Source organism: Rutidosis leptorrhynchoides, chromosome 10 (genome assembly GCF_046630445.1).
Source record: "Rutidosis leptorrhynchoides isolate AG116_Rl617_1_P2 chromosome 10, CSIRO_AGI_Rlap_v1, whole genome shotgun sequence".
In the NCBI taxonomy this organism is placed as follows: domain Eukaryota; kingdom Viridiplantae; phylum Streptophyta; class Magnoliopsida; order Asterales; family Asteraceae; genus Rutidosis; species Rutidosis leptorrhynchoides.
The window spans coordinates 136,193,000-136,200,897 of NC_092342.1; positions in this window are offsets into that span (position 1 = coordinate 136,193,000).

Genomic DNA, 7,898 nt, shown 5'->3' on the forward strand with positions numbered 1-7,898 from the left:
CATTTACCTTTGGTGGAATTCTCGTACAATAACAGTTTTCACTCTAGTATTGGAATGCCACCGTATGAGATGTTGTATGGTAGAAGGTGTCGAACCCCGATTTGTTGGGGCGAAGTGGGTCAAAGGGAAGTCGGGAGCTCCGACTTGGTATTGGAGACAAATGATAAAATCGATATGATTCGGGAACATTTGAAAAAGGCGCAAGATAGGCAAAAGTCTTACGCCGATAAGCGTAGATGTTTGATCGAATTCCAAGAAAGTGATATGGTGATGCTCAAGATTTCGCCATGGAAGGGTATCATTCGATTTCGAAAACGGGGAAAGTTAGCTCCTCGGTTTATTGGGCCGTTTAAGGTTTTAGCTCGAGTTGGTGAGTCGCGTATCGTTTGGAATTACCCGAAGAACTTGCGGGGATCCATAACATATTTCATGTTTCCCACCTCCATAAGTGTCTTGCGGATGATTCTTCATGGATGCCTTTATACGAAATTGAGCTAAACAACAAGTTAGAATACGTTGAAGAGCCGATTGCTATACTCGATGAGAAGGTAAAAATGTTGCGTAACAAAGAGGTGAGGACCTTTAAGGTCCAATGGCGTCGTAGTAAAGGTTCCGAGTTTACTTGGGAGCCCGAAAAATTCGTGTTGGTTTACCTTCCCTCGTGTCATGCGGCTTGGATCGCGAGGACGCTCTCCGATTTAAATGGGGGAGAGTTGTAACACCCCGTTTTCCCGTGCGCGTCTAAAGGTACGTACTTAATCAATAGTACGCTTATAACTTATTCGTTATGTGATTAAATGAACTAAAGTGTTAGTTAGGTGTAAGTGCATATATGTATATGTGTGTATATATATATGGGTATATTCGAATGCGTGCGTGTACGCGTATATGAATGTGACGTGATGGCGTTGAGTCGTGTGAGACTTAAGGTTGAAGTTTAGACGTGCATAGGAAGGGTGAATGAGGTGTGCTAGTTGTTGAACCCTTGATTCATGTTAAATTATCGAAGTGACCAGACCTAGGCTAACGCCGCGCCGCGGCCATTGAAGCAAACCAGGATCAGAAAGAGGGTTAAGAGTGATCATTTTTCCTTCGATTCGTCGCGCCGCGATGAAGGCGCCGCGCCGCGGCATCCCTGCAGATCAGACTCCGAATTCTGCTCAAATTAAATAGGGTTTAGGGGCAATTTGGTCTTTTTGCGTGTAGATCTGTTTGGAGCTTTTAATATCAGCCACTTGTTCTCCATTTCTTATTTCTTTTCCATTTTCTTTCACATTTTCCTCTCAAATCCTAAAACCCACTTAGATTAAACTCAAGATTTGAAGGTGAAGTTTTGTGAATCAATCCTAGAAGCAAGAATTAAAGTTGCTCTCCTTGTTATTAGCTACAAGAGGATAGTTTTGGTAAGTCTCAACTCTAAGTTTGAGTTTCATTTAGTTTAAGCTAGGGTTTGGTTCATATGGAACTTGTGTAACCCATTTGAGGGTTAAATGGGTGGATTTTGGGTTGGATTGTTAAAAGGAAACCCTAAATAGCTATTATCTAGGGTTTGGTCTTGTGATTTGAGGTTGTAAGTGCTAAGTGATGTTGTTAGTCACTAATGCACTTTTAAAAGGATGAAAGAATTTTTAATGTGTAAGTTGGACTTGGTTTGTGAGTCAAAGAGTCAAAAGAGCACTAGTTGACCTAATCGGGTGAAATGGTTATGAAATACACTAAGTTTATGTTAGTTGATGTTAATAGACCCTAATCACTAGCTTTTAGTGATTTATGACAAGGAATGGTCATTAATGGGCGGTTTTGGGTAGTTGAGTCATTTAATGCAATTGGGTCATTAAATGCTCAAGGGTTAGAAGTTGGCATTTAATTCAACTAGATTGTATGTTAATAAAATGCATAATGTAATAGGTACGTTACATTGAAGGTTTGCAAGCTCGGTTAGCTTCCACAAGAGTCTTGAGGTGATTGGAATGATTATGCATATGTGTATATAATGTATTTACTTGTACGAGATTCGATGTGGGTTTAAGTTCGGGTGGTTGATACCACATCGGGTCAATATATGATATGGGTTTAAGTTCGGGCATTCGATGCCATGACATATATGTGTGTGGGCATGTAGTGTGGGTTTAAATTTCGGGCGTTCGATACCACATTACACGTGACGGGTGGGTTTAAAGTTCGGGCGATCGATACCACTCCGGGGTTAGTGTTATAATTTGTTGTGCACTAACGGTTGTTGGGAACACCAATGGAAAATTCGAAGTACCATTCCTTGTACTATTGGTTAACCATGGCTATGTGTTTGTTGTGTGGTGTTTTCACATTATTTGAGTTATATATGTTATCGTTGTGCTAGCTTGTGGTCTTGGAGATTTAGCGTTATGCCTTGCGTTGGTATGTCTTTTAAATTGCTAGCGTGTATGAGGTAATTATGTATGTGATTGCATGTAAGTAGGTTATATATGTATGTGTATAATCATTGCATTCACTAAGTGTTAGGTTACCCTCTCGTTGTTTATCTTTTTTAGATGCAGGAGCAGTTAAGGGCAAGGGCTTATCGGACATTAGGTGTCCCGTGATGATGCTTTGTTGGAGTTTTGATGTTGGCCTAACGTTTTGGGTAGTTTATTCCCAAACCATGCTCGAAGTGTCGTTTGGATTGTAAACTATCATTTGTAATGGGTCAAACTTGTACTAAACTTTATTCGTGGCCCTCGTGCCTTTTGTAAACAATTAATTGTTGTGCGTTTTAAATGGAACTCGTGAAATGGGTTACATATTTATTTGGCGTGTAATTGTGTTGTATAAAAAAAAAAGTTATCGTATGGATTACGGGTTGGGTTGTTAAATTATCCGACGTATTGTGTAACCATGACATGTTAGAATACATTTATAATACAAGAAAAGTTAGCTAGGATATGGTTAGTATAGATTTTAATGAATTAATCCAGTAATCAAATTATCCATTTCTAACCAATATTGTTTTGCCCATAATTTCTTCGTTATAAATCCGTTTTGAGTGAATCAAATTACTATGATTTCGTATCGAACTTAAGTTTATGAAACAAAACACAAAAAGTGATGGTTTATAGTCAGAGTTATAGGTTACAAGTCATTTTTGTAAGAGGTAGTCATTTCAGTCGAAAGAACGACATCTTGATGACCATTTTGAAAAACATACTTCCACTTTGAGTTTAACCATGATTTTTGGATATAGTTTCATGTTCATAAGAAATATCATTTTCCGAGAAGAACAACTTTTAAATCAAAGTTTATCATCGTTTTTAATTATCCAACCCAAAACAGCCCCCGGTTTTACTACGACGGCGTATGTTCGGTTTACGGTGTTCTTCATGTTTCCAAGTTTTAACTCATTAAGTTAGTATATCATATAAATATAAAATATGTGTTAAGTTGTTTTTAAAAGTTAAGTTAGAAGGATTAACTTTGTTTGCGAACAAGTTTAGAATTAACTAAACTATGTTCTAGTTTATAAACTCTTATATAGATAGCTATAAATATATGAATTGAACAAGAGTTGAAGTAGAGTTTTTACCTCAAGTTTAGAATGTAAAGTTGCTAGAAAAAAGTAGTAGAACAAAACTTGAGAGAGTTCTTACAAGTGTGTGTGAAAATTGGAAGTAAAATTTGGAAAATGAATGTGTAAAAATGAGTTAGAAATGGTGCTTATTTATAGGCTTGAAAATTTGGTTTTTAGTGAAAATATCTAAGATAAGTTAAAAGGTATTAAGTCACAGATGACATATTAAATTGATTAGGTCATGGATGACATATTTCACAAATAATTGCATATTTCTATTGGTATATACCAATAGTAAATACTTCTATAAGATGTGTATAGTACGGGTAAAAATACCGTATGAATGCGAGTAGAATTCTTGAGGAAATTGAACGGAAATACGAGTATAGCTATCCTTTATATGTATTGGTATATTATAAAGTGTATTCAATACTTGTAAGGATGTATTTACACTCGTAATACATTATATGTAAATACATTTTAACATAAGTTAATTACGTCATTTAAATAGTAACATATATATTGTTAAAAAAAACTCTTTAAATTAGTAGTATGAAAATATATATATAATACTTTGTTAATATAGTTAATGAGATATTTAATTATCATATTTTCAGGTTAAATCTATATATATATATATATATATATATATATATATATATATATATATATATATATATATATATATATATATATATATATACACACACATATATATATAATTAATACAAGTTATGGCGTTCGTGAATCGTAGGAATAAAAGGGTAATTGAACATATGAACATAGTTCCAAAATTTTTGAGACTCAACATTACAGACTTTGCTTATCGTGTCGGAAACTTTTAAAGATTAAGTTTAAATTTGATCGGAAATTTTCGAGTCGTCACATTATTGTTCGGAGGTATGCTCGTGAGGTCAATCTAGTGTTTATCATTTCCGTTGCGTCTACGTACTTTCCTGCAATATTGAATCACAATATTGATACGTGAGCACTCATATCTTATCTTTTATATATTAATAGTGTATCCCTGACTAGTGCTCGAGTATATATGATTATGCATGCTTGTATGTTTAGTTTCGTCATTAAATAGTTTATGCTAAATCATGAATTTAATACATATGCTACTGATATAATGTATATGATATGCATGTCGTTGGAAAGCTGACGAAAAATTAATAACTTTTTATTTAGAAATCCTATGGTTTCGATGAACGGATTAAAACATATAGTCAACTGAATTATCAATAATTTTAGCATTATTATTAAAATGATTATTATTATTATTACTATCGTCGTTATTATCATCGTGATTATTATTATCTAATTATTATTATTATTATTATTATTATTATTATTATTATTATTATTATTATTATTATTATTATTATTATTATTATTATTATTATTATTATTATTATCATTATTAATATAAGTGTTATCATTTAAAATTATTATTGTTATTATTAATACTATCGTTATAATCACTAAGGTTATTATTATTATTATTATTATTATTATTATTATTATTATTATTATTATTAGTATTATCATTATAATAATTATTAGTATTATCATTAGTATTATTATAATTATTATTATTAGTATCATTATCATTAAAACTAATATTAGTATTTTCAAATTATTATGATTACTATTATTATCATTATTATGAATGCGATATAAAAGAGGACTAAAAGCTATTGAACAAATCGATTAGGAAATAATGAGTATAAGTATCATGATGAAATTAAAATATTGAAAGATATTAATTTAGATAAAAATATCGTTTTCATTATTTTTATCATTATTATTACTATTAAAAGTATCATTAATATTAAAACTATCATTTTTATTAAAATTATCATATTAATAGAAATATCATTGTTATTATAAAATATCATTATTATTATCATTTTAGTATTAGTATTATTAAAAATTATCATTTTAAATAGAATTATTATTTTATGTAAAATATTATTATTATTACAATTAATATTAAAAAGTATCGTTATTATTAAAATTATCGTGATTAGAATTATCATTTTATTATAATTAATATTATCATTAGTAAATATAAATATTACTATTATTATTATTTGTAGAATAATAATAATTATTATTATTACAAAATAATGCAACTTTTACTCATTACTATTATTATCAATATTATTTTATCAAATAAATATGTGATACAAAGATATTTTTACCACACGTAATATAAATACATTAATAATACGTACCACTATATTTTTATGATATTGAGTGAACTGTATAAATTTTATTACTTGAAATATATAATAGTATTTTTATTATATATAGATTTTAATATAAAATTTTATTTATTAATAAATGACTTGTATTATTTACTCTAATAAAATCTGATAAATATATTTAAATATATAAAATGACTATATTTAAGTCATATAATAAACATATATAGATTTTGGAAGTCATTTTGGGTCAAGTTGACTTTTGTTGACTTTTGCATATCGGTCTCGAGCATTAGGATTGTGATACAATACGACTTAACCTAAATTGTTAGACAGATATTGATCAACATATAAATATATATACTAATATAGGTTCGTGAATCCGATGCCAACCCTGCACTTGTTCAGTGCCGCCATATGCATAATTGCTACGAAATGCTGTATCGTGAGTTTCATTACTCCCTTTTATTATATTTTTGGGACTGAGAATACATGCGCTTTTATAAATGTTTAATAAAATAGACACAAGTACTTGAACTACATTCTATGATGAATTATTATACCGCGTATCCCTTTATGTTTAGCTTGGTAACCTAAGAATTAGTGAACCAGTCCACTAATTGACGCGGATCCTAAAGATAGATCTATGGGCCTTGACAAGCCCAGTCAGAGAATTTGAACTTATTTAGTACTTCAAGGTTTATATTATATATAGACGAGGTGCCTGTATGGGGATATGCTAGATGCATTTTTGTTAATGTCGGTTACCAGGTGTTCATCATATGAATGGATTTTTACAGCAGTGAGCAGACCTGCACTTTATTATGAAAATGAAATCTTATGGTCTATTAAAATTATGGAAATGAATGATTATGATAAACTAATGAACTCACCAACCTTTTGGTTGACACTTGTAAGCATGTTTATTCTCAGGTATTAAAGAAATCTTCCGCTGTGCATTTGCTCATTTTAAAGATATTACTTGGAGTCATTCATGGCATATTTAAAAAGATGTTGCATTCGAGTCGTTGAAGTCAACAAGATTTTTATTAAGTCATTTATAGTTTGGATATATTATGAAATGGTATGCATGCCTGTCAACTTTCGATGAAATGAAAGTTGTCTTTTAAAAGTGAATGCAATGTTTGTAAAACTTATCATATAGAGGTCACATACCTCGCAATGTAACCATATGTTATTGTATTCGTCCTTATGGATTAGGATGGGTCGTCTCATTTTGGGCGTTTTTGGGACTTATGTCAAAATGGGTTGACTTTGATTGGGTTAAATTTTGTAATGACACTAATTTTGGATTAAATGGATGTTTAACGCTTTTGTTAAGTGTTAAATGACATTTTTGAATGAAAGGAATCATGGGAAGTGATTTTGGGTTAAAATGGTATTTTAACATAAGTCAAACGTGGTCAAAAGCAATATGGGTCAATATTGCAAGTGTTGGGGTTTTGGTGTAAATGACGTTTGAAATGACTACTACCTAAGTAGTAATTTAGTGTTAAGACCTAGGTTAGTCTAATTGGTGTAAAGTATAAATTGGGTTAAATTGTACTTTGTAGAGTGGGTTTAAATTGCCACCCGAAGTGGTAATTGGTTTGTGTCCATTAGGTTTTAAATGGGTGGGTTTTGGTGAGCAAGGTCTAATCCCTCGGTTAAGGGATGTTTGTGTCGGGTTCTCTTTTAGAAAATAACTATTTATGTGTATATTGTACCTATGTGTGATATAGGTGTTTACTTGCTTGAATTTGAGGACGGAGATCATGTCATACATGACTTGTGCGGGCATTCCAAGGTGAGTGGAATAATTATATGTATATGTATGTAATGTATTTACTTGAGTAGCGTTAGATGTGAAGTGTCGACATGTTAAGACACCACATTTCACGTGACGAGTGAAGTTTCGATGTGTTAAGACACCACTCGGGAAGTATGAGGGGTGAAGTGTCGACGTGCTAAGACACCATTCCGGAAATCTTGAAGGGTGAAGTGTCGACGTGTTAAGACACCACCGGGAGTGAAGTATCGAGGTGTTAAGATGCCACTCCAAGAAATATCACGGGTGAAGTGTCCACATGTTAAGACACCACCCGGGGTGAAGTATCGACGTGTTAAGATGCCACCCGTGGAGT